This window comes from Microplitis mediator, chromosome 11 (assembly GCF_029852145.1).
Source record: "Microplitis mediator isolate UGA2020A chromosome 11, iyMicMedi2.1, whole genome shotgun sequence".
Lineage (NCBI taxonomy): Eukaryota > Metazoa > Arthropoda > Insecta > Hymenoptera > Braconidae > Microplitis > Microplitis mediator.
This window is the reverse complement of record NC_079979.1, coordinates 12,227,577-12,241,284: the sequence shown is the minus strand read 5'-3', so window position 1 is coordinate 12,241,284 and position 13,708 is coordinate 12,227,577. Positions and strand designations below refer to the sequence as shown.

General features: G+C 33.0%; 1 protein-coding gene across 23 annotated transcripts in view; it reads left to right on the top strand.

Annotated features, from left to right (window-relative positions):
* Positions 1-13,708, top strand: part of LOC130677118 (uncharacterized) — a 169,328-nt gene that overhangs the window by 18,237 nt on the left and 137,383 nt on the right. For 4 of the 23 annotated variants that reach the window (XM_057483737.1, XM_057483722.1, XM_057483721.1 and 1 more), the window contains one exon: positions 1,364-1,461. The exons of 18 other annotated variants lie outside the window; for them this stretch is intronic. The gene's annotated coding sequence lies outside the window, so the exon portion shown is untranslated. The remainder of the gene's footprint in view (positions 1-1,363; positions 1,462-13,708) is intronic. One more of the 23 variants, XM_057483723.1, reaches the window with a different exon arrangement.

The window sequence follows — 13,708 nt, the reverse complement described above, 5'->3', positions numbered from 1 at the left end:
TTTTCTTCATTCGAAAAAATTTTTTTTCCCTAAATATTATTTTTCGACTTAATTTGACCAATAAACATTTTTAGATCGGTCTATATAGCTGCTATGATTTTTTTTTAAATACTGTGCCGTTTGGAGTATACTATTTTTTGAAGTTTTTTTACACAGAAAGAAAAAAACAGTAATTTTTCCTTTGTTAGCATAGTAACTATTTCTATGTGCACATAGAAATTTTTCCGATGTAAACATAGAGAAATTTCCTATAGAAATATAGGAAAAAATACTATGTTACATAGGAACTTTTCCTATAATACGTAGGAAAAGTTCGTATGTTAACATAGCAAAAGTTACTGTGTCAAGATATGAAACATAGGAAAAATGTTTTTGTTACAAATATCATAAAAGGATGAGATTTGTTTTTCTTTTCAAAAATTATATACTTCAAACATCTAAATTCAGACAAAGCAGGTATGATTTAGACGTTCGCCAATCGGAGTGCGTTAAAACGAACCATTAATTTGATTAATCCGGCTTAAAAATATCTATCTGCAAAATGGGCCCCTTAAGAACAAAATTTTCAAATCCTCAGTTTTTTTACTTGTTTTACTTTTTTTTACTCCCTTGTCAAGTATTTGACTTTAATTTGTTCTGTCCATTAAAAATAATAAAATGTGGGGCAAAATGGCCCCCCTCCCAAATTTTGATAATGTGAGTTTTTCAGCTTGTGTCAATTTTTTTCTCCTTCTGCTGAGTTTTCGGTGTTAATTTGCTGTGTCTATCAAAATTAGTAAATCCTGGAACGTTAGGTAAAACGGGCCTCCAACAAAACTCAATGGCCATTTTACCTTAGTGGCCCACTTTGCCCCTCCCCGCCTCACCCCAAATACTTTTCATGTAAAAAATTTTGGGGGACCATTTTGCCTCAGTGTCCCATTTTGCCCCTCTCCCCGCCCAAACACTTTTCATGTTCAAAATATTGGGGGGCCATTTTACCCCCCTTCCCCTATGTGTAAGGCAATAAGTAAATTATCTTTTTTAAATATTTTTTATACATAGGAATTATTCCTATGTTAACATAGGAAAATTTACAATGTTAACATAAAAGTAATTCCTATGTCACAAAGGAATTATTACAATGTTAACATAGTTAATTTTCCTATGTTGCGTAGTAAATTTCCCTATGCTACATTATAAATTTTTCTATGCTGCATGGTATATTTTCCTATGTTCGCATAGTAAAAATTCCTATGCGAACATAGGAATATTACTATGCAACATAGGAAAATTGCCGGTTCTTTTTTCTCCGTGTACTCATTCAGTTAATGAATTTTAGAAATTGACTAAGAACTACTTATGAGTTATCTTTATAACCTAGGAGAGGTGGCACGTGGTCTTATTGGGACGATAGCCAATGAAGAAAAAAAAACCCAGAAAAGGATAGTAAATGAAATTGATCCGCATTTAAACTCCAAAGTAAGAAACGATGTCTATTTTTTTTTTACGTTTAAACAATTTGTGAATTTTAAATTCAGTTGACCTTGAGTATTGTTTTACAAGTAACCTTCCATCGTCATTTGGTATCACACAATTAAATTTAATAGAACAGCAATTACAAAAGGGACTCAAAAACTTCATTGTGTGATACCAAATGACGATGGAAGTTTACTTGTGAAACAATACTTAAATTCGGTGTGCAGTCACCTGATCCCAGTAATTTGATACAACCCCTCGCGGTTTTGCGAATGCCGTAAAAATGCCGTAAATTTTCGGCATTTATACACATGCCGTAAATTTACCGTAATAATTTGGTAATCATATGGTTATATTGGCCAGTTTTTTTGTTGTACTTATACTGTAGAGTTACCAGATTATTATAGTAAAATTACTATAAAAATGCCGAACTTTTACCAAAAAAATGCCGTAAAAAAACTATAAAAATGCCGAACTTTCACCGAAAAAATGCTATATAAATACCGCAATAATGCGATAATTTTATAATAATAAAATCGTATTTTTTTGGTAATTATACCGTAGACATCCTGCGATTTTGCCAGATTTATCCTGACATAATGAAAAATTGTAAAAAATTTTGTTTTATTTTATATTTGCTTCTGCGGCTAAAATCATCGAAAATGTGCAAAGTGTAAAATTTTATATTTTATTCTATTAGTTCACACATTTCTTATTGAAACAAAAGAATGTAAGTGAAAATAAGAATCCGGGAAAATTGAGGTTTTCAATTTTCTTAAGTTTGTTTGTATAGATATATATACAATTAGTATCAACTTTCGAATAAGCGATTTGGCATAATGGTTAACAGATCAGGCTTTAAATCATTAGGACTCGGGATCGAGCCCACGAGTTGGCGGTTTTTTTTTTTTTTTTTTTTTCATGACAGTTATTGTACATATAACTTTATAATGTTATATATAATTATATATAATTAAATAAAATTTTATATAATTATATATAATTTTTGTTCCGGGAAGAACGGTTTCATGTTGCAAAAATACCGAAAATATGCTGTATAATTACGGTTTTAATGCTGTTAAAATACCGTATTTTTTCTGTTTTATTACCGTAAATATTCTGAATTTTTTTCGTAAATTTTTGGTAGTAATGCGGCAAAAAAACTGGCCAAAATAACTTGAATAATACCATATTTATGCAGTATTTATACCGTATAATTTCGGTATTATTTCGGTATTTCCAAAACCGCGAGGGGTATTTCTAAACGTTTTGTCATCTCCCTGATTAAAAAAAATGATTAAAAAGTATTTAAAATGATTTGTTTTTTAATCATTTTAAATACTTTTTAATCCTTCAAATCATTTCTAATCCTGTCTCTTATGGACATTTAACGTGTGAAATCATTTTTAATCATTTTTTTTAATCAGGGCTAGCTTTGTACACCCATTATAATCCAGTTTCATCAGTTGAATTTTATTTTTTACAAAATAACCTGTAAATTTCACTGCTATTTTATATTTTAAAAGTATTTCTTTTGTTATTTATGATGTTTCAATCGTACCTGTACGTTCTATAATTATAACTGGTCTAGCCATCGTAATAGCGATTACAATAATGATCTCATATTAACTCAATTTTCTATACTTTTTTTGTCATATCAACCGCGAAAGTTGAATTTCCAAGCAACATGCAGAGGGCGCAAACTATACGATTTATGGCAATCTATAGTTTGGTTAACTTTCCTCGAACTTGTATCGAAAAGTAACTTCTCTCTCTCTATCTGTCTCTACATTCCTACACGACTTGAAACATTTTTGAATGTTTCTCAAATTCAACTTCCGCCGTTGATATGACAAAAAATTTTGTTCGATACTTTATGCTCAAAGGTAGGAACCCTGACAGACTTGAAGTGCAGGCACGCGTTTGAGGCTATGGATACATTCTCATCAAGACCTCGTACTTTATCCGGTCTTGATAAGATAGCGCCCATAGCCTCAAACTCGTGACGTCACTTCAAGCCGTCAGTATCCCTACCGTGCCGTATACGTAACGAAAATAACTATTTTACGTGAAGGTTAGTTTGGTACATTACCTATATAATGTTTTGTCAAATCAACCATCTGAAGTTCTCTATCAAAAATAGTCGTTGTCTTTTTTCACCCTCACTCTTAGAAAACGATCCTAATTTGATATCATGACTATACACTAACATGTATCACAAGATGTATATTCGAAACTTTTTATAGAGATTAATTGGAAAATCAACCTTCCATTTCAGCTGCCGAATGGCCTTTTTTTTTCTTTCTATTTTTTTTTTGAAATAGAAAAAAAAAATTTTTTTTTGAAATATTTGTTTTTCGTTATACCTTTCTGAAAATTTTTCAGCAGATTTAGAAAACTTCAAAATCCGAGTAAAAAAAATAAAAACAATAATTAAAAGTGACAATCATCGATAAGATTTGATTATTTTTCAATAAAGTTAGATCAAAAATTAAAAGAAGCATTGAATCATGTGTTTGTATTTTTTTTTCCATAACTACATGCAAAAACAAAAAAATGAAATCGTTGTTCGATCCATTGGAGCAGCGCATGAACTTTCAAAAGTTTCGAGGCAATTAATTTAAAACTAAATTTGTTAGAATTTATTTTCATTTACACAGCTATAAACATTTTTTCTTGAATGATTTATAAACAGCAGACTCGAATGGAATGTGACTTTATTTTTTTACACGTTTGAATATTTTACATATCCTAAATTTGATGAATATTCACGAAAAAAGGATTCAATGCTTCTTTTAATTTCTGATCTAACTTTATTGAAAAATAATTAAATCTTATCGATGATTGTCACTCTTAATTATTGTTTTTATTTTTTTTACTCGGATATCGAAGTTTTCTAAATCTGCTGAAAATTTTTCAGAAAGGTATAACGAAAAACAAACATTTCAAAAAAAAATTTTTTTTTTTCATTTCAAAAAAAAAAAAATAGAAAGAAAATAAATGCCACTCGAAAAATTTCAGGAAATTTGCAGAAAATAATGAAGTTTTTATAACGTATACCGTTTTCGAATTCGCGATGGAAACGCGAACAAATTCGGTAAACCGTATGCGGTCACCCACGTGTAATAAAAATTATAAATAATAAATATATGACTCAAAATAATAATACACTGGTCACAGAAATTACGGGATAGAAAAAAAAACCGAAATTTTTAGGTGATTTTCAACATGCTGTTACTCGGTGAAAAATGATCGTATGAAAAAGCTAAAAAAAAGCAAATTGTAGCCTCAAGTTTCTAGTTTTCAGATCTGGACCTCAACATTTTTTATCATGTACGGTTCCGGAGTAATCATAAGAAAACCAACGAAAAAAAAATTTTCAAAATTTTTGCTTGTCTATCAATACCTCTATGGGCGACAATAAATTTTTTTGAATAATCCGACTGTCTGACTTTTCTAGGAAATTTTATGCCCTTTCAGTTGACAGCCTCAGAAAGTCTCTACGAAGATTTGGCGCCGAGTTATCATTGATCAAAGCAAAAAAGTCCATTTTGGCTTTGATAATCAATAACTCCGGATGTATTGGTTGTACAGAGAATGGAAGCAGGGTTTTGAAAACTGGAAAACATTCTCTATAAGGCAAAATTAGTGGCATTTGATAGAAAAATTTTTTTTAAAGCGATATTGTTTGGTAAAAAACAGGTCAAAATTCAAAAATTTAAGGATATTCGGAAATCTTGCTATAACTTTGGATATAACGGATGAACAAAGGATATCTTCGACTTTTTTTCAACCTCAAAGTGTCCTGAAAAAACCCTGGAAATTTCAAATCGCTGCGATTTTTCTTTCTTAGTGCCCCGAAGCTTTAAATTTATCGATTTTGTCAAAAATCACCATAATTGGTAGTTTCTCGGTTTTTGTTCATTTTTTCGATCTGAAAATGGTTTTTTACCGATAATCTTCATTTCTTTGATCAAAAAGATCGATTATTGAAAAAAATTGAAAAAAAAAAAATTTTGAAAAAAAAAAATTTTTGGAAAAAAAAGTTTTGAAAAAAAAAAAATTTTTTTTCAAAATTTTTTTTTTTTCAATTTTTTTCGATAATCGATCTTTTTGATCAAAGAAATGAAGATTATCGGTAAAAAAACCATTTTCAAATCGAAAAAATGAACAAAAACCGAGAAACTACCAATTATGGTGATTTTTGACAAAATCGATAAATTTAAAGCTTCGGGGCACTAAGAAAGAAAAATCGCAGCGATTTGAAATTTCCAGGGTTTTTTCAGGACACTTTGAGGTTGAAAAAAAGTCGAAGATATCCTTTGTTCATCCGTTATATCCAAAGTTATAGCAAGATTTCCGAATATCCTTAAATTTTTGAATTTTGACCTGTTTTTTACCAAACAATATCGCTTTAAAAAAAATTTTTCTATCAAATGCCACTAATTTTGCCTTATAGAGAATGTTTTCCAGTTTTCAAAACCCTGCTTCCATTCTCTGTACAACCAATACATCCGGAGTTATTGATTATCAAAGCCAAAATGGACTTTTTTGCTTTGATCAATGATAACTCGGCGCCAAATCTTCGTAGAGACTTTCTGAGGCTGTCAAATGAAAGGGCATAAAATTTCCTAGAAAAGTCAGACAGTCGGATTATTCAAAAAAATTTATTGTCGCCCATAGAGGTATTGATAGACAAGCAAAAATTTTGAAAATTTTTTTTTCGTTGGTTTTCTTATGATTACTCCGGAACCGTACATGATAAAAAATGTTGAGGTCCAGATCTGAAAACTAGACACTTGAGGCTACAATTTGCTTTTTTTTAGTTTTTTTATACGACCATTTTTCACCGAGTTACAGCATGTTGAAAATCACCTAAAAATTTCGGATTTTTTTTCTCTCCCTTAATTTCTGTGACCAGTTTAATATTCCCAAATAATAATATTAAACAATAAATAAAATAAAGGTGTGCCTGAACCAGCTCCTCTGGCTGGGTTAGTGCACGAGGGCGCCAGCCCGTTTTTACAAAACGGACAAAAATAATACTAAATCAGGGGAGAGATCACGGGACCAAATTTCGAGCGAGAATGTATGCACCAAACGGAAATATAACCAAATAAATATAATGAATAAAATAAATAAAGAATAATTATTCCTGAAATATATCCAGGAAATAAACAAACAAATGTTGGCTATCACTGGAATCCTTTTATTATATAATTTAATCCAAATTTATTTATAAGTGTAAATCCATCCAAATATTTTTTTACATTACCAAATATCATCTACTATACATTAATTCTTTACCATAAATTTTATCAAATATTAATATACTTATTATAGCCGAATAATAATAATAAAAATCAAATTAATTAAATCATTTACTGGGGAACTCAAATTACAAATTTGCTTATTGTACTCAATATAAAATTCATATAAATAAAAATACTAATTTCTTTCTTTATTTAATATTATTTACTCTGGGGAGAGAAAGACGCGGGAACTCAAAATATATTTGGCAACACTGGGTTGCATATCATCAAATTACAAAATAAATTTTACCCAGAGAAATAATATTTTAAATACTATTGTAAGACAAGGAGTCAAATAAGCTATCCGTGTCTATAATCCACTACGGAATTTATTCGACACGTCTACGCACGTATACCAGACTCTGGGACATACGACGAATAAAAACTTATTATTACAACAATAACTCAAGTTTAATTACTAATCAATTGTTTATCGTGATCAACTCTACCGAGGGTCCAGCGATAGCCGATGCAACAAATGATAATACATATGACTTACCGGCGTTGATAATAATTTACTTCTGGAATCTTTCCACAATAAACAATATAAAAACTATATACTTTTAATTCAATATAACAAAAAATTAATTATCACCAATTTGAGTTTCTTTAATCTTTTAATTACTTTTATTACGGCAACTGGGCCAGAATAATTTTACTTAAAAATCGCGGACAACACGTCTTACCTTTACAATAGCCCGGTCCTCTCTAATTATTTTTCCGTGTCGGTTGTCCGAGGGATGGGTATCACTCACGTGTTATCCCCTCTAATGACCTCGGACCCGAAATTATCAATTAAAATGAAATATTTAAACATATTTCCCGACCTGAGTTATATGATAATAAGAAATCAAATAGTATTATTCATCACTATTTATAAACACAATAATAATTAACCTATTAAACATTAAAATAATAATTATTTCAGTGCGCCACGTGGCGGGAGGGATATATTGATTTTTATCTCCACTATATCGACTTACTCTCCCTTCGGTCGATATTTTTGTACAATACATACGCGCACGTGTGCTACTAACTGAAATGAAAATATTGATTAAATACATAAAATTCAAAATAATTATCAAAACACAAATATAATAAACAATAATTCCAATAAATCATAATTAAATAATTAATCAAAACAATATCAATACTTAAATAATAATATCTTATAATAAATAAATGCGCTTTATTAGCTAGGAGGTGTTGTTAAATTCACGGTGAGATGGGAAAGCGCGCGCAGCGATTCACGTTTGAATCGCTACGTGACATTTTTTATAAAAAAAAAAAAAAATCGAAAATCAAAAATGTCAATCATATTACATTCTGGCTTCTCAACATATGAGACAGAATATTTTTAAATTTACCAGGTTGACGTCGTTAGGGTGTCGATAGACCCCAGGTGCGTCAGCTGTTGACCTTCTTTTATTTTATGCAAAAAGTTCAATAACTTACCATGGTGGAGATTATGGGCCCCATAGGTCGGCCCAAATAATCCCTTTTTTCCGTTATTTCTTCGCCTCCGCTGGTGCGTACTCGTCTCGGCCGGTGGCCTTGAAATAGGCCTCTGAATAGTACCCGTAACGAGGGTCGTGGAAAGGGATGCTCCCGCTGGGTGGATGGACGGATGGAACGTCCACTGGATGCAACTGCCAACCCTCACTGATACCAGTCCAGAAGACTGGGTTCGCCCGTGAATCCTCCTCTGGATAGGAAGAGCTTTGAAGGCTTGGTTCCTCCGTAAGGACGAGCGACTCCAGCTGTTGGACCACACCACCAGAACTCGACAGCTCAACAACACAAGAGCTCAAAGGCTCAACGACACAAGAGCTCGACGGCTCAACAACACAAGAGCTCGACAACTCACGAACCTCACTTAACGCGATACCCGAATTTGGAATAATCAACGTTACTGGAGCGAGAAGAACTTCCTCGGCAACAATTTCTAGGCGGCGGCGTTGGTGAACTGAACGACCGAGATCCTCATAGATCGTACGAAGGACCCGACGTAATTGGGCCTTTTTACCTGCCCTTTGGCTTCTCGGCATGAATTTGGGAAGTCAGGAAGGAAGTGCTTGGGCTGCCAGGGTCGGCGCCCAAAGCAGGTGAGAATATTAGGCTGCCGGGGACGACGCCCAGTATGAAGTGTGTATTAATATTGGGCTGCCAGTGGCGGCGCCCAAAGTTAAAAAGGAAAATGTATTTTGAAGAAATACGAATAGATATATATATATTTTGCCCTAAAGTCCGAGTGACAGGATCAAGCCAGCGGATTTGTATAGAGTTCTTAGCTCTACTAGATCTTGTGATCGACTCACTTGATTCTGTCGCTCCTTGGTATAATACATTATCAAAACTGTTAACGTTGCAGGACTTTCGGTGTGGCGCTCGAGGTGACAAGACGCTCCTGCCTGTTATTCTTAGTTAGAACTAAATTTACACTAATAAAAGACCATAATAAAAATTTGTCTTGCATAAAATAAAGAGTTTAGTTAAAATAGTAAATAATTAAATTTACAAGAAAGTATATATACTTAGCTGATACTAAAGAAAATAGTAAAAAGCACACTTAGCAAAATTTAGAGGTTAGACTGTACAATAACATGGGCGGAAGGGGAAGAGGAGGCGGTGATATGAAAACTGGACAAAAAATTGATAAATACTTGGTCAATCAAGAATCATCATCACAGATGGATTTGACAACTCTACTTCAGAAAATGGACTTCTTAACGAAAGAAGTGCTGGAAATCAAAAAACAAAATGTTAGTACGAGGGAAATCCTGGAAGAGGTACGTGAAATAAAAAACGATGTGACCAAGATGAAGAAGGACTGGGTTGAAGAGAAAGAGCAACTGAAATCAGAAATTAAAATGCTTAAAGACAGTGAGGAAAGAAGAGAAAAATAAGAAAAGAGAAAAAATTTAATTATAAGAGGAAAAGAAGTAGGATCAACGCCAGAACAATTCCAAGCCTTCATACAAGACAAACTTGGAATAAAAGAAGAGGTCAAAGAGGTACGAAAAATTAATAACAGGCAACAACAAGAAATGTGCGTAGTCAAAATGAAAACAGTTGAAGGAAAAATTAATATTTTAAAAATAAAAGGTGAAAAACTCAAAGGATCTGATGTGTCAATAATGAGTGACTCGACATATAATGAAAGACTTGCACAGAGACGACTAAAAGAAGTTGCCAACGAAATGAGAGAAGAAGGCAAGGAGGTGAGATTAAAACATTTAAGAATTGAGTATGAGGACAAGGTAATTAAATGGAACGTAGTAAATAACTGCGTGGAGGAGCCGCAGAACATACCCTATCAGCGAAACATTCGATTCTCCCAGGCGTTAAGCCCGAGGAGCAAACATTAGCACAATTCAACAACAAATTCAACAAATTCAGAGGTTTCTCAGGTATTAGACGAAAATGTAGATAATGAAATAAGTAAGTCAAATAATTTGAATATAATTTTCTGGAACATACGAGGTATTAAAAATATTTACGACTTAACTGTAAATGACAAACAAATAATATTACAAAACTGTGCAATTTTGGCCCTTTCTGAAACTTGGCAAATAACAGCTTCTCACCCATCGCAACTTAGCAATATGACTCAAATCAACTGTCCAGCTACCAAAATTCACACAGTAGGCAGAGCATCAGGTGGACTGGAGCTTTATTACGAACCTAACCTAGTTCAAGATCTAAAAATCATTAGTGTCAGCGAAATCTGGATCTGCATCAAGTGTAAGTTTAATTGCACGGAAATAATCATCATAAGTGTTTACATAAAAGACAACTATGCGGATGAAAGAATTAAAATGCTACAAGAACTAAGCAGCGAGACTATGAACAACGACCCAGATATATCGATTATCATTGGAGGAGATTTCAATGGAAGAATAGGAGAGCTTAATCAATTAAGTGAATTAACATTACAAGATTCTCTTCTTTCAGAACAAAGAGTTAGCAAAGACTTAAAAATAAATAGTAATGGAAAAAGACTGCTGGAAGCTATGGAAACACTGGGCCTAACTGTCCTAAATGGAAGATCAGTTACAGACCGAAATGGAGAATTTTCATATTACGGCCACTCAAGAACTTCAACAATTGATTATGCTTGGGTAAACCGGGAAGGAGTACATCTAATTAAAGACTTCAAAATTTTAAATGTAGGCCACTCAGATCACCTGCCAATCCAACTCACACTACAGATACAAAGAGAACCTCAGAGCACTAGATTGTATGATAAAACGAAAACCTATTTTAAATGGCAACCAGACCTGAAAGAAGAATATCAAACAGAAATAAGAAAAGCCCTAGAAAAACCTGAACCAGACATTATAAAAATAATAAAGGAAGTAGCGACAAAACTAAAAATGAAAAAAAGATATGACTAGTGGAATCAAGAGACAAACCCTGGTTTGATAGCTCATGTCGAGAACAAAGAAAGGAACTGAATAAGTTGTACAGAGCATGCTGTAAAGAAAAACAAGGACAATCACGACTCAAGTTTATTGAATTTCGCAAACAATATTTGAAAAATATAAACGAAACTAAAGCAAAATACTATGAACAGTCAAGAATCACAATAGAATCGGCTAAATCTCCGCAAGATTTTTGGAAAGCAATAGCCAAATATAGGAGGAAAACAAGAACATCTAATCCTATTGATGTAGAAACATGGATCGACTACTATAATACACTACAACCATTACCAGATACGGAAAAGCTCATATTTAACGATGCACGACAACCTGAGCTGGACAAACCTTTTACGAATGAAGAAATTAAAAATGTCATCAAAGGTCTAAAAAATGGGAAAGCCCCAGGACCGGATAGCATTACGAATTAATTTTTCAAGAACTTCCCAGAAGACGAAGTATTCCAAATTACTGAAAGAATTAATGAAGCCTTTGAGACAGGAAAAATTCCAAAAGCCTGGGCTGCTGCCAATACACTTGCAATACATAAAAAAGGTGACATACTTAACCCTGAAAATTACCGATCAATTGCCCTCTTAAATGCAATGACGAAAATCTACACAACGGCCTTAGCAAAGAGGCTAAGTAATTTTTTAGAAAATGAAGACCTAATACCTGAATGTCAAGCAGGTTTTAGACCGAGGAGATCCTGTGATGACCAGACTTTTATCCTAGCGACGAAAATTACTGAAACATTAAATACAAGCAAAAAAAGACTTTTTATTACTTTCGTGGATTTCAAGAAGGCCTTTGACTCGGTAGGACATAACAAGCTATGGCTAAAACTCTACCAAATAGGTGCCAGCGCGCAGTACATTAAAGTTCTTCAAGATCTATACGCAAAAGCTCACATAAGAATAGTCCTGGAAAACGATGAGGTATCTGCTCCAATTGACATCACGGAAGGAGTTTTTCAAGGAGATCCTCTGAGTGCTTTACTCTTCATTGTAATGCTAGCAGACATAGAAGAGTTCTTCATACAAGAAGGTCACATAAATATAACCAAAAAAACGATGCTTGCACTATATGCTGATGACGCTGCTTTCTTCACAGAAGATATTGTTGAAATGCAACACCTCATGGATACCCTGAAGAAGTACACGGATCTAAATAAACTCACAGTAAATGTAGATAAAACAAAACTCCTAATTATTCAGAAAGGAAGACTACCTAAGACCCGGCCATTAAAATATAATGATAAAGTAATAGAGAAGGTCAAAAACTTTAATTACCTTGGAATCACGTTCACAAGCTCTGGAAACTTTAAAAAGGCGGTTGAAGAAAGTATCACCAAAGGCAGGATGGCATTAGCGGCAACCACCAAACTTATGATTGCAGCTAAAATTTGTAACTGGAACCAACACCGTACTCTACTAAATGCCACAGTAACATCAACAGTCCTATATGGCACTGCAATATGGGAATTAGGCAATGAGCAACGATTAGATATAATACAACGATCATTCATCAAGCAAGTTTTTAACCTGCCTCGAAATACCCCAGGGTACATGCTCAGGAGAGAAACCGGCGTATCATCACTAGCCATAGGTATCACCAAGCGTACACTCTCTGCATGGGTAACCGGTACTCCAATAAGAGAAGCAACAAAGGATATAACTGACAAACTGGCACACTTAGAGTATCAGGAAGACTCGGACAGAATTACACAATCATCGTTCTCGAATATCTTTAAGCAAATAACAAGTACAAAGTTAGGAGAATGTGAAGATTACCTGAACTGGAACCTTCCATTGGACGTAGTGAGAGCAATTGCACAACTAAGACTATCTGGTAATGCGAGAATAAGAATAAAAACTAAGAATATAGACCTAGACATTGACACAGCACAAATTTGCTTTTGCTGCAAACAATTTAAAAACGAATTTTTAAGCCACGTTATCATGGACTGCATAGCATATGAGGATTCAAGAAATAAATTTCTGAGAGAGTGTGACTTCCCAGAAGTACTACATATTTTCAATAAATCACATGTATTTAATCTGCATAACTACTTACTACAACTTTACAAAACCAGAGCTTTTATATTATCACAATGAAACCACATCAAGATGGACCAGAGAACTGTTCAAGCACATATCTGCACTAATAGAATTTGTTGTTGAAACCTTAAAACACCCTTACCATAAACTGCTTCTTGGACCAAGTCTGTACTTCTATTTACTCTAATTCAATTTATATATTTTATTATTTTATTTTATTCTATTTTCCATTATTTTACTTTCTATTTATTATTACAATATAATTAGTAACTTCAAATCTACTTTAATTTAAAAACTGCTTGTTAATTACGTTTACCTAAGCTCAACATTGATTAATCTTTACTCATTTAACTATTAACGGAAATAATACTTACTTAAGCTATAATGTAATTACTTGAAAACTATAAAACTATAAAATTGATAAATTATAATTTAAGATAGAATTATGATGGCATAA